At 42.6% G+C, this 25780-nt stretch overlaps 1 pseudogene; it reads left to right on the top strand.

Annotated features, from left to right (window-relative positions):
• The first annotated feature begins 767 nt into the window (after window positions 1-767).
• LOC150049937 (large ribosomal subunit protein eL8 pseudogene) lies at window positions 768-8864 on the top strand (annotated as a pseudogene).
• Window positions 8865-25780: the final 16916 nt, after the last annotated feature.

Here is a 25780-nt window from a genome sequence, read left to right as displayed (position 1 = left end):
ACACAGGGGATAGCAGTTAGCAGATTCCCTATGTATGAATCTAAGCTGAAGCAGTTGAAGAAATAAATGACTTCATGCACAAATGCGAAGTCTGCTTGTCATCTACTCATTCGCTGTCTTAGCTTTCTTCCAATTAAGAAAATGAATGATCTACTGAAATGAATGGGAAGATCAATAATAGCCTTGTAAAGCAATTTATCTCTTAACATCCACACAGGCTGGACCCAAGGAGCACTGTAGCATCTTGGTCTAAGACTCAGTTTATTAACTTTACAGATTAAACAATGTATTGCCTCAGATCCTATTTGACACTTAAAGCCCCTACTAGAATTCATAACAGAGCAAACTGCACTTTCTGTTTATTCCCAGAGCCCAGAGCATGTTATGTTTTGCTGCTAAGCCCAGAGAAAAGCTTGAGCCTGTCAATGATCTAAGACACATGCAAGCATCTCTCAGTTTTCTCTCCAGAGCAAAGGAGGGTGGAAGGGGGGGGGGGCGAGGGGGGTTGAGGGAATCCAAACACTCAGAATAGGATAAACCTGTTTGCTGTCCCCCAGTAAACCCTGCTTTTAAAAATGCCACCATTCAGAGAACAGCATTGTGTAACATCTCTGAAATCTAGTGTCTCTCCCATCGCTGGCAACTGCAAGCAATTCCGCCCTGATTGCTGTAACCTAGATGACCACGCATTTTGCTGGAGAGAGAGAAACTAATGAGATGGAGAGCTTTCTCAGATGGAAACCTGCTGGCCCAATGCCTAATGCAGCATGGCCAGTACCTCTGAGAGTCCACCCCCCGGATTGCCAACGTGCCTGGTTGCAGTGGAACGTGCTGATGTGTCTGTAAGATGTAAGTGGACTGGAAAATCGAACAGCAGGTGAAGGAGACCCTGCAGGGAAGCAACCAAACGTCCCTCCCAGCTCACCAGATCTCAGCATTATCTCTGAGAACAGGGCAGTCACCTGCCGAGGACCCTGTTAGAAACACAGACATCAAGCCGGAGGGGGGAAAGTCACATCATAGATCTGGGATGTAGCAGCTCCAGGCTTCAGGTCTGTTTTGAGGAATGGAGAGTTACACTTCTTTTACTGAGGCTGAGCCTGGCAGCAGCTGAGCTCTATTGTCCTTAATGTTATTATTATTAAGGCAAAACCAGATTATTGGGAAGGGCTGGTGGTTGAATTTGGCTTTTTGAGTTGAAAGAATGAAACAGATTACAAGACATCGGTGATTTATTTCTCTGCTGAGATCCACATGCTGACCAAAGGAAAAATGGAGCAACAAGTGCTTAAAACTCTGTGGAAGTCTTTAGAAAGAACTAGAAGCTACTAGAAACAAACATTGACATTTCCTGCAATCTTTCTGGCTTCCTTGCCAGAGTCAGGCTTTGCCAAAGAGCCATGTTAATGACAAATGACTAAATCACAGCTGTATTTTCCTTCCTGCCTGACTTAGTGTATCTTCTCATCTAGTCTAGCTCTCTATTGAATCACAGTGGGCTGACATCATTAACTAGGGGAGATAGGAGAAAAGAGATGCGCTGCTCTGAATCACCAAGTCTTTTCTGAGGGAATCAGCAACACAGCTTGCTCCAGTCTATCGCTAAACTCCCAACATGCTCAATGTGAAGGGCACACTACTCGCCCCTGACTGTCTGGTGATTATCCTGCCACTGGGGTAGGGTAAGCAGATTCTGTCTGGAAGTTCTGTTCACCTGGAATAGACACTGTTTGGTATATGGGCTTCATTGACTTTCTCCAAATCAGGCCACCTTTGGCCTCTAATTCAGAAGCTGACAGTGGGTTTAGTATCATCATCTGACTGTCTGCATATAGAACGAGATGGAAACATCAATCCCATAATACCTAACCATCCCAGGCTTATCTCAGAATCTGCTGTTGGGGTCTATCCCACCCATCTCCTAGGTTTTTCTCTACAGAAGCCGAGCTGTGCCATGAGCCCTGTGGAGATCGGCTGCAGGCACTTGTAGTTTACAGCAACTCTCCCATCCAGGCTCAAGCCCATTATTCTGAGCAGCTGGCAGAAGAAAATTCTATTCTTCCCCCAGCCTTTTCAGTCCTCATTATACCAACATTTTTTGTAGTTCCAGAATTCTGCTTTTACAATGAGGATACTTTGATTCTACTCTGAGGATGACTGTTCCTATTCTGGATAGTTTTAGGATAGTACATCTGAGTGCCAATGCCAGCCTGGGCAAAGAACTGGCAAACTGGACAAACACTGTTAAAAAAATCACCTTTATCCAAGCTCTTCTATGGCCAAGATTTTCTCTGCAGCTTTCAAACCATTTCAGTTACAAAGGAGAGATGATTTTCTGTGCTTAAACTTTTTTAGTTAGAAAATCAAGATGATCACAAAACTATCAAAAATGGAAGTGAGCTTGTTGGAGTGTTTTTGTTTTTGTTCTTTGGGGTTTGGATCTTGGTTTCTTTAGTTTTTGTTTATGTGTTTAGCAGTACAGATACTTCCAACTCAAGGCTCTCATGTTTCCTTAGCTTTTTCACTCAAGGCTGGCATTCTACCATGGAAGTCACACATTTTTCTCCCAGAAACCTTGAAAACCAAACTCTCCCACCAAACCCAAGAAATGGCAGCAGTGTCCAGATGGACAGGCAAGGAAACACAGGCTATGAGAGGTTATGTGGGGAATACCACAATGACGTGCTTATAAACACACACACAAGCACACACACACACACACACACACACACACACACACACACACACACACACACGCATGCACAGAGCAGTTCAGCATGTGAGGATTTCCACACTGTGATAATAGTCTATTTGTTGCAAATTGTTAAACACACTGCATCTTCCATTGTTTTCCTCATCTCTCCCAACCCCTTCCCTCACCTCAAGTGACTGATTTCATTTTCACTATGTACACTAATTATAAGGACTGTAAAATTTTGCCCACTCCTCTTTTCTCTATGTCTTCCCTGCACTCTCCTTAACTTTATTCCCCTCTGCCAAAACATGTGTAAGCTTCCTGATACTCATTATTATTAAACTGGAAATGACTTGTTCAAATGAATTACAGCATCGGAATCCTCCCTTGTGTACACCAAACTTCAGCCAATTTGTCAGTGTACATATGCAAATGACCCTGTATATGTCTTAATATATTTATAATTTAGATCTAACTTCTACCTATGAGGGAAAAAAAGTGTCCTTTGTCTCTTTGAACCTGGCTTATTTCACTTGACATATTTTTTTCTGATTCCATTCATTTCCTTGCAAATGACATAATATAATTTTTCCTGTTGCGTGAGAAAAATCCATTGTGTATGTATGTATATATCACACTTCTTCCTAGGATGGGGCTGCAAGAAGCTGAAAACCTCAAGTTCCTCTATTGGTGATGGGGCTGTGTATTGCATCTTCCTGGTGTTGGTGTTTAAAGTGGTGTCGGGCCATTTAAATGACTTTTCTGTATTGCTGAATTTTTCATTTGGACTCAGCCCTCCTCCACAGGCTCCCTGCTTTCAGGAGGTAATAAAAACCTGACAATTCTTTGCACTCAGGAATATGTTTTCCTTCAGAGTCATCAGAAGACTAGATTCATTAAACTAATCAGAGACTGCAGGCTGGGCTATTATATCTTCAAATTTGCAAGTCAGTCAGCTAAGTAGCCTAGTTTCCATTATTTGCATCTCCAACCCTACTGTCATCATCTTGGAAAACCAGGTTGAGTCTTTTGAGGGAAGGAACCATGGCAGCAGGAAAATGACCAGAGCACCATAAGCACGTAGAGCTGGATTCCTTTTTTTTCCCAAATCATCACTAAGTTTGAGTTGTAATCTTTTTCTGTCTAACTTGTAGAACAGAGCCACAGATGAATACTGAATGCTGACCAGTTCTGAAGATAACCTAGATAGTAAATTTATAAGAGACTCCCGTCTTGAAGTAAAACTATCCCTCTTTGCAGATGACATGATCCTGTATTTAAAGAATCCTATAGACTCTACTCCCAAGCTCCTTGAGCTGATTCAAAACTTTGGAAGGGAAGCAGGGTATAAAATTAACCCTCAACAATCAACTGCCTTCCTCTACGCCAACAGTGAGAGGAACGAGGCAACAATCAGGAAAGCAACTCTTTTTGCAATAGTCTCAAAGAAAGAACAGTACAGGAGGAATTTCAATACCAAACCTTAGACTCTATTACAGAGCAATAATTATCAAAACAGCTTGAAGGTACTGGCACAAGAACAGACCTGAAGACCAGTGGAATAGAACTGAGGACCCAGATATTAAACCACAGACCTATGGCCACCTAACCTTTGACAAGGGAGTCAAAAAAATAGAATGGAAGAAAGACAGCCTCTTCAACAAGTTGTGCTGGCAGAACTGGTTAAGCACCTGCAGAAAACTAAAGTTGGATCCTTCTTTGTCACCCTGCACTAGATTTAACTCCAAATGGATCAAAGATGCGGAGGTAAAAGCTGACACACTGAAAACTTTACAAGAAGGAATAGGAGATACACTAGGCCTCCTTGGCACAGGTCGAAACTTTCTTAATAAGGACCAAGAATAACAACAAATCAGAGAAAGGCTGGATAAGTGGGACTGCATTAAACTGCAGAGCTTTTGTATGGCAAAGGACATAGCTAGTAAACTAATTAGGAAGCCTATAGAGTGGGAGAAGATTTTCACCAACCATACAACGGACAAAGGCCTCATATCTAAAATATATCAACAACTCAAAAAAATGAATCACTCCAAAACTAATCTCCAAAGTAACAACCATCCCATTAAAAGATGGGCCAAAAACTTAAAGAGAGTCTTCTCTGAAAAAGAAACAAAAATGGCCTATAGACACATGAAGAAATGCTCAACATCTCTGGTCATAAAAGAAATGCAAATCAAAACAACTCTAAGATTCCACCTCACTCCAGTTAGAATGGCCAGGATCAGGAAAACGAATAATAACAGATGCTGGAGGGGATGTGGCCAGGAGGGATCACTACTACACTGTTGGTGGGAGTGCAAACTCATTCAACCACTATAGAAACCAGTATGGCAATGCCTCAAAAGGCTAAACATAGAACTCCCCTAGACCCAGCAATTCCATTACTTGGCATTTACCCAACCATCCAGAAACAAGGGCATACTAAATCCACTAGCACAACAATGTTCATTGCAGCACTATTCACCATAGCAAAGATATGGAACCAACCTAGATGTCCCTCAGTTGATGAGTGGATCAACAAGTTGTGGTATTTGTACACAATGGAATTCTATGCTGCTGTCAGAAAAAAATGACATTGCCCCATTTGTAAGGAAATGGAAAGACTTAGAAAAAATCCTATTAAGTGAAATAAGCCAGACTCAAAGGAACTTAGGCTCAATGGTTTCCCTCATTTGTCATAATCAGTAGAAACCTTGGGCTCTACTAGCAGAGATCTGCAATAGAGCAAAACCTTGATACATAAGGCCATATAATGTGAAGCTAATTGAAAGGACCTCCAGGATATTGAAACAAAAGCCATATAATGAATGATTGTTGTCCTTAATGTACTATGTTATCTCTCATCTCCTTTGCTGTCCCTTGGTTTCTCATATTGTTACAGTATCTCACTTTGTTATCTGATATATTGGATATATTTGTATTTGGTTATTTGAAATCGGATAGGGAAGGGGGGAAACTAAGACGGGAAGGGGAGCGGGCGGGGGGGGGTAAGGGTAAAGGGTACCAAGACATGTGAAAGGGTATCAATGTATGTGAATTAATGCCCCTCCTATATGGCAAATATCATGTAACCCTTTTATTAATTACAATAAAAAAAGAAAGAAAAAAAAATTCTCATGTATCTGATCTGGTGTGTGCTCACACACGCATGCCCATGTGCCAGTCCTAGGGTTTGAACTCAGGGCCAGGGTGCTGTTTCTGACCTTTTGTGCTCAAGACTAGCATTCTGCCACCGGAGCTATTTCTGGCTTTTAGGTAGCTGATTGGAGGCAAGGGTCTGGTAGACTCTGGCCTGAGCTAGCTTTGATCCCATTCCTCTAATCTCAGGGTCCTGAGTAGCTAGGATTACATCATGAGCTACCAGTGCTGAGTTCTGAGCAGTTTTCATAGCAGAGCTCTACATTCTGACTTTTTAAAATTGCTTTACTATTTCACTCTGTATCCATTTATTTATCATTGTTCACAGTATTTTAGTATTCTCCAGTATCTAGGATAGCCAGTAGGGAGAAAAGACTAGAAATATATTTCATAAATTGAACAAGACCCACAGTTTGTGGCCTGTGGGGTTCATTGGGGATACCACCACCACAGGGGCTCCCCCTTACACAATACCTTTCAAAGAGAGGTTGAAGAAAATCCGTAAAACTGTAATTATTTCTTGTGAATTAAGATAAGTTCACTCCTAAAAGAGACATTTTGCTCCTTGATTTATAAATGAGGATTTTAGACTTAAAGTAGTCAAATAATAAGCCATATCCTTTTAGAGATTTATGCTTATGTCTGATATTAATAAGCTCAAAGTGAAAACAGTCATCTTTGGTCTTTCTCTTCTTCTCATTCTCCTCTCTCTCTTTTCTCCTTTCTCTTACCCCTACTCTCTCTGATACACAAACAAATACATGCAGATACAATGTAGAAGAAATGAGATATTATGGATTATTTTTGCTAGTTATAGGGCTTGAACTCAGAGCCTTGTACTTGACCTTATTTTTGATGTTAGTCAACTCAGTTTTACATATATATAATATAGTGTATTTTTACTATATCATATATTATGTATATATCCATATGTGTGTACATGTGTATCTAACACACAAAAAAGAGGAGGCTGAGCACACTGAGTTATGCTTCTAATTCAGCGGGTATCTATTAGGAAGATCACAGTTTAAGGCTGGCCTGGGTAAAACGTAAAATACCACTTCAATCAATAAGGTGGATATGTGATACATCACTATCATCCTAGTTATTTGGGAGGCTGTGGGCAGGACGATTGCAAACTGAGGCTCACCCCCAAGTAGAAATAAGAGGCTCTACTTGAAAAATAACTAATGCAAAATAGAGCTGGGGGTGTGGCTCAAGTGGTATAACCTATGCCTAGCAAGTATAAAGCCCTGAGTTCAAACTCCATACTACCTAAACGTAAATCAATACAAAGGTTTCTTTGGCTCACAGTTTCACGGTCCCTGGACCTTGCTGGTCACACTCCAGTTCCTTGCACTAGGCCCCACTTTCCAAAGGTTTCATCAACTCATAGCTGATTTGGGACCAAGCCTTCAACATCTGGGCATTTGGGAAACACTGAAAATCCCAAATAGAGCATCTCATCTCTCCTTTCTTCTTTCCTCTCTCTCCTCTTCCCTCTTCCCTCCAATTTCTCCACAGGGCAAAGTCCTTTCCCCTCTTTCTCATCATAAACAGATCCCTACTCACAAGGAATAGCTACACTTTAGCCATAAAAATATCTACTGAGAGGCCAGGAGTTTGGCCTAGTGGTTAAAGTGCTTGCCTCGCATGCACGAAGACCCAGGTTCGATTCCTTGGTACCGCATACATAGAAAAAAGCCGAAGTGGTGCTGAGGCTCAAGTGGTAGAGCTCTAGCCTTGAGAAAGTCCAAGGACAGTGCTCAGGCCCTGAGCTCAAGCCCAGGACGGGCAAAAAAAAAATATCTACTGAATGCCAGTCATTGGTTAAGCCTATGACAAGAAAGTTCTAGTTCTATTACATAGCTCTTCTCCTACAATGTGTGTGGGGGGTGGGGTTGGATCTGGGGCTTGAACATAGTTGCTCTTGCTTAGTTTTCCTGCTCTCAGCTGACTTTCTAACACCCAAGCCATACCTCCAGTCTTGCATTTTGCTGGTTGTTTTGGGCATGGAGTTTTTGACTTACCTGGCTACTCTGGCTTCAAACCAAGCTCCTCCAGGTCTCAGCCTCCTGCATAGGAAATAATGACGATGGTCACAGGCCTGAGCCACCAGTGCCCAACATTTTTATATGATTTCTGAAATTAAAAATTAGGAAACGGCTTTCTCTCTCCAGCCACCCAAGATGCCGAAAGGAAGGCCAAGGGGTAGAAGGTGGCCCCGGCCACTGCTGTGGTAAAAAAGCAGGAGGCCAAGAAGGTGGTAAATCCTCTATTTGAGAAAAGGCCCAAGAATTTTGGCATCGAACAGGACATCCAGCCCAAAAGGGACCTCACCCATTTTGTCAAATGTCCCCGCTACATCCAACCACAACGCCAAAGGGCCATCCTGTACAAGCAGCTGGAAGTGCCTCCTGCAATCAACCAGTTTACCCAGGCCTTGAACCATCAGACAGCTATGCAGCTCCTCAAGCTGGCCCAAAGTACAGGCCAGAGACAAAGCAGGAGAAGAAGCAAAGATTGTTGGCCCGAGCTGAGAAGAAAGCTGCTGGTAAAGGAGACATCCCCACTAAGAGACCACCAGTCCTTCGAGCAGGGGTTAACACTGTTACTACCTTGGTGGAGAAAAAGAAGGCTCAGCTTGTGGTGATTGCACATGACGTGGACCCCATCGAGCTGGTTGTATTCCTGCCTGCCCTGTGCCGAAAGATGGGTGTTTCCTACTGCATCATAAAGGGGAAAGCCACAGGAAGACATGCACCACTATTGCCTTCACCCAGGTCAACTCAGGAGACAAAGTATCGCTGGCAAAGCTGGTGGAAGCTGTCAGAACCAACTACAATGACAGATAGGATGAGATCCATCGTCACTGAGGAGGCAACATCCTGGGTCCAAAATCTGTGGCTCAAATTACCAAGCTGGAAAAGGCAAAGGCTAAGGAACTGGCCACTAAGCTGGGTTAGGTGTACAATGTTGATTTCTCTATACATGAAGATAATAAAACTGTCCTTCCTCAAAAAAAAATTAGGAAAATGAAAGTAAAACAAAATCACTATAACATTTTCCATTTATAGATACAAAAACGAATAACCAGGTCAGTTGGTGTCTGAATTGTGGAGACAAAGATCTCTAATACTCCTACCTGGCCTCAGTCCCTTGCATGTGCATAAGAATTTGGTAAACCAGGGGCCGGGAGTTTGGCCTAGTGGTTAAAGTGCTTGCCTAGCATGCATGAAGACCCGGGTTCGATTCCTCGGTACCACATACATAGAAAAAAGCCGGAAGTGGTGCTGAGGCTCAAGTGGTAGAGCTCTAGCCTTGAGAAAGTCCAAGGACAGTGCTCAGGCCCTGAGCTCAAGCCCAGGACTGGCAAAAAAAAAAAAAAAGAATTTGGTAAACCAGATAATGAGCACCCGCCTAGTAACAAATTCTATAGTACTCTGAGTACTAAATTGAGTTCTTGGGGATGCAGAGTCCCCAAGACAAGAGTCTGAAAGAAGCTCCAACCTCTATGAGAAGAGAGAAGGCTGACAACTTATTATAAACAGTTAGAATGTGATGTACCATATCCAGGCCCCATGGTGTTACTGGAAGCTAAGAGGGCACCCAACAGCAGGAAGGGGTGCAGGAAAGCTCCAGCGAGGAAGACAGACACAGAGTTCCTAGCTGTTTGAAGAAGGCTATAATGAGTGACTTAAACACTGTGAACACAGCATGACCAGCTCAGAGCTTAGGCCACAGTGAACCCCAAGGAATCCTCTTTCCTGGCATCAAGTTGCTCATGGTGGCCCCTGGCAATAAGGCCACATAAGGAGTCAGGGTGATAGTGAGGCATGGTCACAGCAAGGCCAGTATTGGACATAGGTTGTGGACTTCTGGGATGCCCAGGCAGAATGGTCCCCTAAAGCAGAACAGTGGTCCTAAGGTTCAGGCGTATTCTCCAGAAACAGGAAGCCTTGCACTAGACCACTGAGTGGCTGAGTTATTTAAGGAAAGGTGGAGAAAGAGCAGATGCGTGTCGTTAAGGGCAACAAGGGAGGCAGAAGCCTCAGAGGGCTTGTGGAGCAGCCAAGTCATTTTCAAAACCAGAAAAGAGCTCAGTGGGCAATTTCAGGAAAATAGAGTTGGTCAATACTACCGAGTGCTACAGACTTCGTGAGCACATTAAGAAGATTGTTACCCGGCCAGGAGCGTGGCCTAGTGGTAGAGTGCTTGCCTAGCATGCACAAAGACCCAGATTCAATTCTTGATGCTATGGCTCAAGTGGTAGAGCTCTAGCCTTGAGAAAGCCTAAGGACAGTAGGAAGAAGAAAAAGAAGAAGAAGCAGGAGGAGGAGGAGGCGGAGGAGGAGGAAGAAGAAGAAGAAGAAATTTTACAGTATGTAAAATTTCACTTAAGGCTAGAGGAATACGTTCAAGACACCTACTATATAACATGGTAGCTATTATTCTATAGTCCCTTTATCTCCTGGAGGACATGTTCCAAAATGTCCCAATCTGTGCCACAGACCACTTACAGCCCAGATTATGTTATTAAAGCCCTCCTATGTTATGTTTGTTTCCTACACATACATTCACAGGAGAAAGCTTTGTTTATGAGCTAGTCACAGGGCCATGGTGAGGAGGTATTGATGAAATTGACAATACTATTCATTGTATGTATAATTGAGAATAATGTGTCCATTATTGAATCAAATGAGTATCACGTGACCTCAAGCACTACTATATTATCTGCCATCTTGATCTGGTAATTAAGATGGCTGTCAGGTGACTCACAGCCTATACACTGCAGAGATATAGGCCAAAGATTCCAGTCCTGGAATGAACACCAGGGGACATCAAGAGATGACATTATGCTACTCATCATAATGTGCATTTAAAACATATGAATTGTGGCTGGGTGCCAGTGACTTATGCCTATAATGCTAGCTACTCACAAGGCTGAGAAGTTCAAAAACAGCCCAGGCAAGAAAGTCCAACAACAACAAAAACAAAAACCAGAAGTGAAGCTGTGGCTCAAGTGCTAGCCTTAAGCACAAAAGCTCAGGGGCAGCACCCAAGCTCTGAGTTTAGGCCTCAGGAAAGGCAACAATAACTATAATAAATTTATGAATTATTTCTGGAATTTTCCACTGAAACTATTCCCATAGGTAATGGGAACTGTAGGAAGAAAATCCTCAGATAAGAAGTGATATGTTAGGGCCGGGAGTTTGGCCTAGTGGTTAAAGTGCTTGCCTAACATGCATGAAGACCCGGGTTCGATTCCTTGGTACCACATATAGAAAAAAGCCGGAAGTGGTGCTGAGGCTCACGTGGTAGAGCTCTAGCCTTGAGAAAGTCCAAGGACAGTGCTCAGGCCCTGAGCTCAAGCCCAGGACTGGCAAAAAAAAAGAAAAAAAAATAAAGAAAAAGAAGTGATATGTTTAGCAAATAACCTACTTGAAAAGACCTAAAAAGGCTAGGCTATGATCTCATCACAAAAGAATGGTAAGGATGTGAAATGACACATGAGTTACCTTAATTCAGTTCCACCATGAATGTATATTTTAAAACACCATATTGCACACCATTTTGTGCCAGCGCTGGAAATTGAACTCAGGGCCTGGGTGCTGTTTCTTAGCTTGCTGGTGCCCTACCCCTTGAGCCATGCCTCCACTTCCAACATTTTGCTGGTTAATTAGAGATTAAAATCTCACAGAGTTTACCTATCAGAGCTGGCTTCAGAACATGATCTGCAGACCTCACCCTCCCGTGTTCCTAAGATTGTAGGTGTGACCTACCAACGCCTCTCAGTACATGCATTTTTGATTCATCAATTTAAAAATTATATATAGTTTATATAGAGAGATTTCTATAGATATAGATTTCTATAGAGATACATATGTAGACATAGATGTATAACTCCAGGAATTTCTCCTGTTCCTGGCTCTGCTCTGCTCTGGAGACTTAACAAATGTCTGCTGTATGATCTTAGCTACCTTTTGACAGATAAGGCCACTGAGGCTGAGCAGCTATGCTCTGTGGTGGTGTGCACCTTGGCTCTATGTGCCTTCAGCTCTGCCTGTGACTGAGGAGCCTGGAGGGAGCTGATGAGGGGTCCTTGTAGGACTGTTAAACAGCAGGGAGCACCCAGCAGAGACTGCCAAGGCCATGCTTGCGCTGGTCCAATTCCCAAGGATGTGTGTGTTCCGCAGCTCTGGGCTAGCAATAGAAAAGAGCAGAGTGTTGATTGATCTTCCAGGACTGCTATTCTGCTAAGCAAGGCAGGGAAGACATGGAGGGTATTGCCCGATGAGAGACCAAAGAATCCAGGGAAGGGTCAGAGCCTTTGGTCCTGGCCATGGTTCAGAATCCCTAGGGAGCTTCACAAGGGCTAACTGCCTGGCCCTAGAACATCTGTTAATTAGATGCTAATTAGCCTGAGGTGGAGCTGGGACCTGGCTGACTTCTGGGATGCCCTGGGTGACTGAAATAAGCAGGCAGGAATAAGCATTTCCCGAAGCAGCAGAAATCCTGGGTGTTTCTTAGAAATGCACATTCAAGTAGGACACGGGTGACTCACGCCTGTAATCCTAGCTGCTCTGGAGGCTGAGATCTGAGGATCTGAGGAAGCCAGACTGGGCAAAATATCTCTAAGACATCATCTCCAATTAACTAGCAAAAAAAGTTGTATTGGAGGAGTGGCTCAAGTGTTAGGATGCCATCTGTTAGTAAAAAACCTGAGCAGGCAGAGGAGACCTTGGATTCAAGCCCTGACACTCCGAGACCCAAAGAATCAGAACATACTTGTGTTTGTGTGTGCCATCTTGGAAACACTCTAGTGTACTCAGATATTGGGAACCATTGACCTAATGGAGCCGTGGACTGAGAGTGTAAGATACTCAGAGTCAGAATCCAGGGGTGTTAGAAAGAACTAAGATAATGACTGGACAGGGTGGCTCATATTTGTAATCCCAGCTACAGGATAGGTAAAGGTAAAAGGGTCAGGTCCAAGGCTAGCCTGGACAAAAGCATGAGACCCCAGAGGTGGAGCTACAGCTCAAGTGGTACAATGCCAGCCTTGAGCAAAATAGCTAAGGAACAGGACCTGAGCTTAAGCCATGGTACTGGCACACACACACACACACACACACACACACACACACACACACACAGCTTGATATTCTATCAAAACAAACTAAATACCAAAGGCAAGCAGATGAAGAGGGCAGAAGGTGAGGACTCACATGCCTGGAGTTGGAAGAGGTAGTACTGCAGAGCTGGCTCCTCCATGGATGATGCTGGATTTCAGGGGATGTGCAACTTACCATGGGCATAGGGCAGAGCCTGGAACACAATGTGAGGTTGTGTGGAAAGGAGGAGGGTGGCAGGGACTGGAAAAAAAAGATACAGTTGCTGTGGGCAGCATTTCTTGAGTGAGGAAGAGTTGAGAAACAAGGTTGGGGTGGGCAGGGAAATAGCCATACTGATTTTGGAACTCCTTCCTTTGAGGGTGCTGGGGACAGCCTAGCTGCAGGTGTGACCAGAAGAGCCCGGGGCAGCGCTGCTTAGAGCTGAGAGTGTAAACCCCGGCCACAGCCCACTCCACACAGACTCTGTGGCCCTAAGATTTAGGCAACTTCTATTTCCTTACCTGTAAGGTAAGAGGATGACAGCAGCTCCCTGGCGGGAGGCCTGGTACACAGAAGAGCTCACTGGGCTTCTGGGTCCCTCGCTCTCCCTCAGTTGCTACCAGTCTCTTTTCCAGGCCTCCTCCTCCCCTTTGCACTGTAGGCTTGCTATCTAGGCTATAAAATCCTCACTTCAAAGAACAATTTTGTTTATATGTATGTGTATATGCTTATTTTTTTTAATTTTCTTTAAGTAGTTGTACAAAGGGGTTTCAATTTAATGTGTCAGTTTGTGGGTATAATGCATCTTTTTCTTTTCTAAGAGAATTAATGGTCCTTCATAAAGGCAGCATGGTGCCGGTTCAGCTGTGTGCCTGTCTGTCCAGCAGGCTGCCCCTGGTGCCTTCGAAACACTCCACAACAGCAATAGCTGTTACTTTTCCCACCCCAAGAGTGTCACCCGCCTTCCTCTCTTTCTGTGTCCATCTCCCAACAAGCAGTCCCAGGAACCCAACAAGCAGTCCTGAAAGAATGTGGGTTCCTTTACCAACAGGGCATGTGACCCTGCATGGCCCTCTGCCTTCTCTATGTCCTGGCTTCTTCCTCTGTCACCCAAGGCAAACATTGGTCTAACTTCTTTAAGGAGATGGAAGGAGGGGTGACAGGGCACTTTGGAGTGCTGGCATGAAAGCTTGGATAGCCAAGAGATGATGACTCTTGCTACTTAGGAGGTTGAGACCTGGAGGATGGCAGTTCAAAGCTAGCCTCCTCAGAAAAGTCCAGAAGTCTCCATCTCTAATTAACTAGCAGAAATGCCAGACTGGAGGAATGGCTCAGGGCTTAAGGGCCTACCTCTCAGTGGTTGTCCTGGGGACAACCACAGACATCCCAAGCCATTTATCAGCTGCAAAAAGCTGCAGAAAATGGAGACTCCCATCTACAGCTGGAAGAGCCCTCTGCCTCCTACCTGCAGCTAAAACTAGGTTCCGGAGGTGGCATACATACTGGCCCGCTGGGTCCTTGCTGAAACCAGAGGCTGGGGTGGCATCTTCATCAGATGAATCCTCTCAATCTTCCTTGCCATCTGGCTATCTTTCTCCCAGATTCCCCAGCTCCTGTTCGTCTTCCCATTGACCATCTTTAAACAGTACACCTTATCCCTGCTCTTACATATGTAGGTGGAAAAACTAGTGTGCACTCTCTTCTTGTGGAAGATGGAGGTCCAAAACCACCCCGGTGAAGCTGGTGTCCGCTCAAGGCAAGCAGGGATCCAGGTAAGGAGTACATGCCTTTGCATAGTTTTCAGCCCCAGGCTCTTGACTCTGGTATCTCTCCTCCTTATGAAAAGAAGCAAACACCTTTGTGTGTTTCCTGGGATGCCCTACACTCTACCTGTAATGTAGACAGTGCTCGCACCTCTTAATAAAGTAGCTGTGACGTCAGTTGGAAGTTTCTGTGAGGTCTTTATGCAGCAGTCAGGCACAAAATCAGCAAGGACTGGGCCCCTGTTTACTTGGTAAGCAAATGACAGCAGGTTTCACAGGGTGTTTCTCTGCCCATCCCCTCAATTTTCCTAGTTCCATTTTAACATATGTACATGGAAATTATGGCTGTACTCTCCTGCCTCCCCCCTTATTCTATTTCTCTCCCCCTGACCTCTTTGCTGCTCCCCCAAGCTCCAGCTTTCTGGAGAATTCTCACCTTTTGACGTAGGACCTATATGACGGCCAGGCCAAGTCAAGTAGTGCAGACTATTGCACCCCAGCTTCAACCACCAATCGACAAGCAGGTTTGCACTTGGCAGATGGTAAGGAAAGTAAGTCCCCACATCACAGAACTTCTGGGGTTTCCCCCACTTGGCCACTCTTCCACCGGAAGCTCTCTCTGGAGGCCTGTTTCCTGTTTTGGGAATGAGTGAATGCTAGACTTCACTGTCCTTTGCCAAGAACAAGGCGACAAACATGGACCATTCATTGTGCTCTTTATGGTCACCAGGTATGTACCAAGTTTGTTCACAGTGAAAACAGAGCACACTAACCTGAGCACCCCCTAAATTGCCTCTGCCCTTGAGATCTTGAATTAAGTGGCTTTCAAGAGAATCAAGCTATATGGAGAACCATGTACGTCTTACCTGTTAATGTGAAGGGGTGTGTGGGGGGGGGGGATCCACTTTGAAAATTGCAGTGAAAAATATCTTCCTGGGGATTTACAGGATAAAACATTGTTTGGTGATTTTTAACCACAGTTTATTTTTTTCCCATTTAAAATGCACATTAGAAGAAAGAAAAATGATGCCTGAAGCAGTGATATAAGAACTGTTTACAGATGTACTTTTCTATAGCTTTGCAATCCTGTTTATTAGCACATTTTTAAAAGACACCCAATAACAAATTAAGAACCTATTAAAAATAATCGTAATGCATTTGCCTGCAGCAAGGACCCAGAATAGTGGCCATTATTCTTACCAAAGGGCCTGAGTTCCTCTATGCCTCTAGCAGAAGCGCTTCTGAGATTTCACCACCTTTGCTGTAGCTAAAGCGCCATCCTGTGGTTTTGGAGAGTATTGCCTGACAGGAATTGACCTGCTCTGAGCTACTCAAGTCTGTCATCCGCACTCAAAATCCTTGCTGGTAATCAATGAAATTCGTGCCTTCAGTTTCTGGAACCCTTCTCTGTAGGTGGAAGTAAATGAGACAGGACTAACAGATAAAGAGGAGGACAGCTTTAAGAGCTGATGGGAACTTGATCTCTGTGGCTTAAGGAAGAGTATGTTCTTCTATCTGTAGTCCTAACAACCAATTCACCAGCTAGGCCAAGGGGAAAAAACAAAGCCATCTAGCTTTTTCTATGCGACAGGACAACAGCAACAACAGATATGAGACCTTTCAGAATTCTCTGCCATGCTCAAGGCCTGAAGCTGGCTTCCTTTGGGAAAAGGCATTTCGACAAGATGTCAGATTTCTCCATGCTCAAATGTTTCTGTCAAACAGAGTAGGTCTGTGTCAGTGTTCCAGAATGCAGTGTTTGTGAGTCTACCTCTTGCCTGGCATTATCTGGCTTTCACATAGCACTGCCAACATGCTCTGTGACCTTTGGATTTGATGTGTTCCTGTTGGAGTGATGGCTGGGTTTGTTTATTATGATTGCTATGTACTTTGGAGTGAATATAATAATAATAATAATAATAATAATAATAATAATAATAATAACCTTTGTCAAGTCCCTTAAAAGAAATGGTTAAACTCTTGGCACACTTTGAATAAGCTGAAACTTTGGCAGAGAATATGAAGCATAGCCTGAGATACAGAGTAACTCTAGAGGTAGATGGTGATGGAGTTTTGATTCACTTTATTTATCAGGGTGATGTATAGAGGAGTTACAGTTACATTCATAAGGTAGTGAGTACATTGCTTTTTGAACATTTTTACCCCTACCCATGTTGATTCACTTTTTTTTTTTTTTGCTAATTGTGGGGACTGAACTCAGGGCCTGAGCACTGTCCTTGGGCTTTCTCAAGGCTAGAACTCTACCACTTGAGCTACACCACCACCACTTCTGACCTTTTCCTATGTATATGGTACTGAGGAATTGACCCTGGGTCCTGATATGTGCTAGGCAGCACTCTTACCACTAGGCCAAACTCCCAGTTCACCTGATTCACTTTTTAATATGATAGTTGATATAGGTAGATAGAAACACAAGTAGCCAAGTTAGAAGGGACTTAGAATCTTAGGATATAAACAGGGAGGTCATCTATTTCAATATGATTTTAATAATGCAAGTTTATTGATGTTATAGAGTTTTCTTTGCAAGTATTTATTATGCTTTTTATTAAAAAAAGCAATCCCATCCCATAAATATGGAATTGAATAAATAGGAAAAAAGATATGAAGCTTGCTGTTCACTACAGAGAATGGGGAGGACAAAGCCTAAGTATTGCAAGTTCCACGCCAGCCCTGGAACAAAACAAAAGAACCAGAAACTGAAGATTTGGTCTTCAACAGTTTAAATTGACTCTGTGATAAAGTTTCCAACTCCTTACTTTACCCAATTCCTTACTCTTTCTCATTAGCCTGTTTTCTGCCCCATCTTACATCAGGCTGATTTCCAGCTACTTTGTATATTAAATTTACCAAGTGCAAAACAATTTTAAAAAGACAGGGAGCTTACCCATACACTTTCATCTTTTAAAAATATAATTACTAAAACTGCTACCTAAACAAAATGACCAAGATTATTTTAACTATGAAAAATTAGACATTTCTAAAAACACAGCCAGCGGCTTCCAGCTCAGGAAAGCCCCCGACGATAAATCTTAACTAATCATTTGTGACTATGAAAAATGAGGCTCTCAAATTGAGATTTGTTTCCAGATTCAGCAAAGTTTCACTGCAATTCTTTGCTGAAAACCAGCCATAGAGTGACCTGTACATTGGTATAATACATGGCTTGCATCTCTATCAGTTTATCAGAAGCTAGATAAATCAGGGTGTACTTCTCATGCAAATAATTGACATACTCTTCATAAAATCTTCATATTCAATTTCTTTTTTTGTTTTGTTTTTTGCCATTCCTGGGCTTGAGCTCAGAGCCTGAGCACTGCCCTTGGACTTTTCTCAAGGCTAGAGCTCTACCACTTGAGCCTCAGCACCACTTCTGGCTTTTTTCTATGTATGTGGTGCCGAGGAATCGAACCCAGGTCTTCATGCATGCTAGGCAAGCACTCTACCACTAGGCCAAACTCCCGGTCCCTTCATATTCAATTTCTATTACTTAACATTCTCCAGGTATTGTTCTAGTTCATTGCAAATTAGAAAATCATGTTCTTTTTTTTTTTAATACCAAGGGCATCACGCCTGAAATCTTAGCTACTTAGGAGGCTGCAATCTGAGAAGCACAGTTCAAAGCCAACCCAGGCAAAAAAGTCTATGAGACTTTCATCTCCAAGAAACCACCAAAAACCTTGAAATGGTGTTGTGGCTCAATATAGTAGAGCACTCGCCTTGAGTACAAAAGTTCAGGGTTAGCGCCCTAAAGACCAGCATACACACACACACACACACACACACACACACACACACACACACACACGTACTAAGCCAATGTAAATACTTTGTATACCATTATTCATTTGGAGAAAGAACCTGTTACATGCTCATTATTAGCTAGGATCTGAGTTGGGTGCCAGTAGTTCAGGCCTGTAATCCTAGCTACTCAGGAGGCTGAAAGTTGAGGATCAAGGTTCAAAGCCATCCTGAGCAGGAAAATCCATAAGACTCTTACCTCCAATTAAATGAAGCAGCTGAAAATGGAGCTCTGGCTCAAGTGACCAAGCACCAGCTTTGAGTAAAAAAGCTAAGGCATAGTGCCCAGGCTCTGAATTGGAGCTCCAGTACCTGCACACACAACAAAACATTGTTTTCAAGAGAAACAGAATGACATAGAATAGAATCTGAACAACACAGAAAAGTATAAAGGGACATAAGACAGTGTGCAGCTCTTGCACACAGAGAAAGCCACGGTTAACACTTCCAAGCCTACTTTGTCCCGTTCTCTGTGCCACACATACACTCCAGTACTGGACTCCTCGTAGCCATGGGTCCTCAGTAATGGTGAACAGCCTCTCTTGTGATTTCACAGGTTGTGTTCATGCTTTCATTCATTTTTTTAATTATCTCTAAGTAGTTGTATGAAACTACTCAACATGTCCATTTCTAACCACGACACATCTTGATCAGTGTCACCCCTTTATTCATTCTCCCCGATCTCTCCCAGCCCCACCCAGCCCCGGGTCCCATTTTCACAGGTGTTCACTAAGGGCCTTACTCCCTCACCTTTCCTCTTTCCCTCTGTCTGCCCTCCCTCCACTTACCTCTCCATATCAATAACACACGCTTCAGCTTCCTGTTAAACTGTAAGCTCATTGTTCCAAGGAGATATGTCATTGGAATCCTTCACATGCATCGTGCTTTAATCCATGTCTGTGTATATGCATATGACTCTGTGTATGTCTCATATCTCTGCAATTTAGATCTAGCTTCCACACATGAGACGAAATGTGGGCTTTATCTTTCTCTCCGTTACTCATGATTTGAAACTCTGCAGAATATTTCATCACCGATATATGCTAATTAGCACTTAACAACCCCAAATCACTGCCTACGGAATAGGCATTTTCAGTTATAAATAATGGTGCTGTGATCATTAGTCTATATATAAAGCTTGCTTTGCTTTACATTTCTGATGAATTCCATAGGAGAAATAAGTAGAATAGCTGTGCATCTAATGTTAGTATTTGAAAATACATTATATGTTACATGTGTTTTATAGTTTCCTCCATTAATTATTTTTAGAGCACTTTCAGGCTCACTGACAAAATGAGTAGAGGGTCCAGGCACTTCCCATGTGCTCCTGCAGGTACACACAAAGGCCCAGCTTCCAGTTACCACCCTCCAGACCAGCCTGGAACATTCCCTGAGAGTAACACATTATTACTAGCCCAGACTAAAGTGCACATTGCTGGTTTGACTAACGCCAAACTTGCTGGTTTTACACTGGGCATGTGAGGACAGGTATGTAATAACATCTGCCTGCCATTGTAATGTGAATTTCCCCTAAAAGTCCTTGGTTTTCACACATTTTAAAGGCAAGTTAAGTATTTCAAAGAATGGGCCAGTTAGGGGACAAATTCAGGATCTACCAATATATGAAAGTTTCCAAATTCTTGTAATACTAAGAATACAGAGAAAAAAATTCTTACCTGTTTGATGGCTAAGTGATGAAATCTCATTTTTATTTTTAGTGGGTTTTTTTTAGACCTATAAGATGTCTGTTTAAATTCTTAGCTGATTCTAAAATTGAGTATTTTTCTTTTTGATTGATAAGAGGAGTCATATTCTATCTCTCTCTCTCTCTCCCCCTCCTGTGTGTGTGTGTGTGCTGGTACTTGGCTTGACGTCAGAGCTGCATGCTCTCGCTTAGCTTTTTTTGCTCAAGGCTGGAACTCTACCACTTGAGCCACAACTCCAAATGCAACTTTTTGCTATTTTATTGGAGATTAAGAGTCACCTCAGATTTGTCTGTCTGGGACCCTCAAATTTAATAATATAATAACTAAAATAATCTATTTGTTAATAATAATCAAATACCATCATTGGATGAAGTAAAAATATCATTTGTAGGAAACAAATCATTTGTAACATACATGGAAATAGCTAAAGCCAAGGGTCAGTGGCTCACCCTTGTAATCCTAGCTATTCAGGCTGCTGAGATCTAAGGATCAAGGTTTGAAGCCAGCCTAAGTAGGAAAGTTTGTGAGACTCTTATTTTCAATTAACCACCAAACAGCCAGAAGAGGAGTTATGGCTCAAGTCATAGAGTACCAGTCTTGAGCGAAAAAGCTACAGGACAGCCAGTAGGCCCCATTATTCACACATACACACAGAGAGAGAGAGAGAGAGAGAGAGAGAGAGAGAGAGAGAGAGAGAGAAGTAATGAAGCAAAGAAGAAGAAAAGAAAGGGAGTACAAGGGAGAGGGAGAAGGAAGGAAGGAAGGAAGAAAAAGGATGGAAGAAAGAAGGAAGGAAGGAGGGGAGGGGAGGGGAGGGAGGGAGGGAGGGAGGAAAAAGTGAGAAAGAGCATATATCATATACTACCACTTGGTAGAAATAGACAAATGAAATGGTAACACTTTGACAAACAGAGGAAATTACTGGAGGGAGTAAGATTAAAATGGAAAAGATATAGGAATGTGAATAAACTTTGACATAAACATTCATTTTTTGTTTGGTGTGTGGTGCTGAAGATTGAACCCAGGGCCCTAGGAATGCTAAGAAAATCCTCTACCACCAAGCAAGGTTCTCAAACTCTACAAAAGCATTTCAGATTGATAAAGGGCCTTCTTGGTAACCATGGTAGACAGAATAATGATGTCAGATACACATGTCCTATCCTCTGGACCTGTGAATCTATTATTTGCCATGACAGAAGGGATTTTCCAAATATGATTATATTAAGGCTCTTGAGATAGGAAGAGTGTTCTGAGTAATACAGATGGATGCTATGTGGTTCTAAGAGTCCTTGTAAGAGGAAGGCAAGAGGGTAATGGAAGAATCAGTGACAACAAAAGCAGGACTCAGAGTCAGAGAGACTGGAAGATGGTACATCTGGTATTGAAGACAGATGGGACATAAACTAGAGAAGGCTGCTAGTCAATAAAAGCCAGAAAGGACAAGGAAGTGAATTCTTCACCTTGATTTTATTCAGTAAGTCCTATTTCTGACTTCTGACACAATAAACTTGTGTTATTTTCAACCACTATTTTTGCAGTGATTTCTTACAGAAGCAATAAGGAACTGATGCAGAGAAAAAAATGCTGAATTAATTTGACATTGGAAATTCAGTGATGAAAAGAGTACATTAGCAGCTGGGCCATATGAGCTCATGCCTGTAACCCTAGTTGCTCAGAAAGTTGAAATTGGAAAGATAGAGATTCCAGGCCAGCCTGAGAAGAAAAAGAAAAAAATCAAATGACCCCCTTTCTCAATAAAGTACTGGGTGTAGTAGTATATACCTTTACCCTAGCTGCTGGGAAGCTTAACATAGGCATACAATAAAATAAAAAATAAATAAAATTAAGCTGGGTGCGGTGGCTCATGCCTGTAATCCTAGCTACTCAGGAGGCTGAGATCTGAGGATCACAGTTCAAAGTCAGCCCAGGCACTAAAGTCCATGAGACTCTTTCTCTAATTAACCACCAGAAAAACTGGAAGGACAGCTATGGCTCAAGGGGTAAGGTGGTAGCCTTGAGCTGAAGAGCTCAGGGACAGCAGCCAGGCCTAGATTTCAAGCCCTACAACTGATGAAAATTAAAAAGGGGAAAAAAGACACTGCATTATTTGCCTCTGGATTTCTTCTATCAGCTACACATAAAATATCTAGTAGTCATGTAGAACATATTAACTGTGTAGCTTTGTCTTCTGCATGTAGCATAATGATTGTTGAGGAGCGTACAATTTGGAGTTAGGCAGACATAGGTCTCATTTTGCCTTCACCTCTTAGTGTCTCCATGACCTGGAGAGAGTCACTTGTCTTCTCAGTTATTAAGATGCTTTTCTCTACAGGATTGCTATGACTATTCCATGAATCAGCATATTGTTTTTAAGGCAGGTGGAGGACGTAGGCTTTACAAGTATATGAGTAAGAGGTTAGATGATTGGATCGTAGCTTATTACCCCCAAAGGAAGACAGCATGCAGGGGCATTTGAGAGGCACTGAGAGAGAGTCAGAGGCAGGAAAACTTTGCAGAGGAAACTGCAAGGGAGATTTGATTGGGGGTTTGCTAGGAAAACATCTGTGAGGCACAGGTCAAAGGCTGACCAGTCTCGTGTTTACAAGAATTTACAAGCTCTGTGATATAAGGTGGCTGTGAAGTGTCTGAAGCCTGGCTCTGGAGAGATTAGCACAGGAGTGGGAATGACCCAAAAGTAGAAGCCAGAGAAAAAGCAGAAGGGCATAGGGCATGCAGGGCTCCAGATAATCTCGTTGGCATACCAAAGACATGTTCTTAAGATTTCTGCTGAACTTTGAAATTGGTTAGCCTGAAAGAGATCGGAGAGTCTTCTGAATGAACAAGGCACTGGGTGTCAAACAAACAAACAAACAACAAAAAAAAACAAACAACAACAAAAAAAACACTGGGGGAAACAAGTAAAAAATACTGGTAATATAGTTGTACGGTAGTTCAGTCGTTGAGAAATAAAGAAATCATGCTTTGAGAGGCCCAATTGGGAGTCTTTATCGGAGAGCATTTGGCTGCAGGTGGACTGCCATCTTAAAGACCAGCACCCCAGAACAGCACTTGAACAAGCATTTAAACCACCTGCTTGGGTGGGGGCACTCAAGCTCAACAAAAGCAAACCTTATTAAGAAGTAGCTCAGGTACCAGCAGACTTTTACATCTAGGAAAATAGCTCAGGGGTGAGCTTAAACTTCCTGTAAAGGGGATATACCTTAAATTTTCCATTGAGAGACAGAGTCTACTCAAAGGCAGGTGAATCAAACTAGGGAGATAATCAAAGTGGAGCAAAAGCTCTCCTAAGGCTAAACAGTATGACATCTGCAAGGCAACCAATGGCCTCTCCTACCTTTAGGCTTTTCAGAGCTGGGTGGAGAGGCCGCTCCAGCCAGCAAGGTGCCAGGATGGCTATGAGAAGTTACTTAGGCTCAGACTCCTCACTTCAATACTTGAATGAAAATAAACCTGGGACTTAGTTGGCATTGACTAAGTATAGTTTCCTCTGTCTCTGTATCCAATCAAACAATTACATTTGGGGCACCTATAAACTAATAGCCTAGCATTGATGGGTCACACCTATAATTCTAGCTGATCAAGATGCTTAGATCTGAGGATCATAGTTTGAAGCCAGCCCTCACAGGAAAGTCCATGAAACTCTTATCTAATGAAACACCACACACACACACACACACACACACACACACACACACACACACTCCAGAAATGGAGCTGTGGTGCAAGTGGGAGAATACCAGCCTTGAGCAAGAAAGCTAAGGAATAGCACCCAGCCCCTTAGTTCAAGCCCCAGTACAGGCATAAAACTAATAATAATAACAGTATCTTATCGTTTGCAAACAATATCTTTCCCCATTTTTGCTAATTCTTTCTTGATCAAAACTAGTGCTCTACCACTTGAGCCATAGCTTCATTTCTGGATTTTTGGTAGTTTATTGGAGATAAAAACCTCCTAGAAATAGGAAATATACTAGGTCTCCCTGGCACAGATCGAAACTTTCTTAATAAGGACCCAGAAACACAACAAATCAGAGAAAGTCTGGATAAGTGGGACTGCATTAAACTGCAGAGCTTTTGTATGGCAAAGGACATAGCTAGCAAATTAACTAGAAAGCCTACAGAGTGAGAGAAGATATTCACTAACCATACAATAGACAAAGGCCTCATATCTAAAATATATCAACGGCTCCAAAAATTAAATCACTCCAAAACTAATCTCCAAAGAAACAACCATCCCATTAAAAGATGGGCCAAAGACTTAAAGAGAATCTTCTCTGAAGAAGAAATAAGAATGGCCAATAGACACATGAAGAAATGCTCAACATCTCTGGCCATAAAAGAAATGCAAATCAAAATAACTCTAAGATTCCACCTCACTCCAGTTAGAATGGCCAGGATCAAGAAATCTAATAACAACAGATGCTGGTGGGGATGTGGCCAGGAGGGATCACTACTGCACTGTTGGTGGGAGTGCAAACTCGTTCAACCACTATGGAAACCAGTATGGTGGTTCCTCAAAAGACTAAACATAGAACTCCCCTATGACCCAGCAATTACACTATTTGGCATTTACCCAATTGTCCAGAAACAAGGACATACTAAATCCACTAGCACAACAATGTTCATTGCAGCACTGTTTACCATAGCAAAGATATGGAACCAACCCAGATGCTCCTCAGTTGATGAGTGGATCAACAAGATGTGGTATTTATACACAATGGAATTCTATGCTGCTGTCACAAAGAACGACATTGCCCCATTTGTAAGGAAATGGAAAGACTTAGAAAAAAATCATATTAAGTGAAGTAAGCCAAACTCAAAGGAACATAGGCTCAATGGTTTCCTTCATTTGTCATAATTAGTAGAAACTTTGGGTTTTCCTAGCAGAGATTTACAATAGAGCAAAACCTAGATACATAAGGCCATATAGTATGACGCTAAATGAAAGGACCTCCAGGAGATAGAAACAAAAGCCATATAATGAGTGATAGTTGTCCTTAATGTACTATGTTATCTGTCATCTCTTTTGCTGTCCCTTGGTTATCTCATATTGTTGCAGTATTTCACCTTGTTATCTGATATATTGTATATATGCATATTTGGTTATTTGAAATCAGATAGGAAAGGGGGGGAAAACAAGATGAGAGGTAGGGGTGGGGAAAGGGAAATTGGGACCAAGACATGAGAAAGGGCATCAATGTTTGTGAAGTAATGTCCCTTCTATCTGGTGAATATAATGTAACCCTTCTATTAATTACAATAAAAAATATATGGAAAAAGAAAAAAAGCCTCCTAGACTTTTCTGGCCAGGCTGGTTCAAACTATGATCCTCAGGTCTCAGCCTTCTGAGTAACTGGGATTATAGGTGTGAACTACCAGCACCCAGCAAAGGTGCTGGTATTTTATTGTTATTATCACTGGCCTTATAACACTCTCTGGTTTACAAGTACCTACATACATCATGGGTATTCACTATTAAGTTGGGAAGGGAGTATTTAAATG

This window comes from Megascapheus bottae, chromosome 19 (assembly GCF_031878675.1).
Source record: "Megascapheus bottae isolate mThoBot1 chromosome 19, mThoBot2.hap1, whole genome shotgun sequence".
NCBI classification, from domain to species: Eukaryota; Metazoa; Chordata; class Mammalia; order Rodentia; family Geomyidae; genus Megascapheus; species Megascapheus bottae.
Note: the sequence above shows the minus strand (reverse complement) of the source record. Positions and strands in the feature narration are given on the sequence as shown.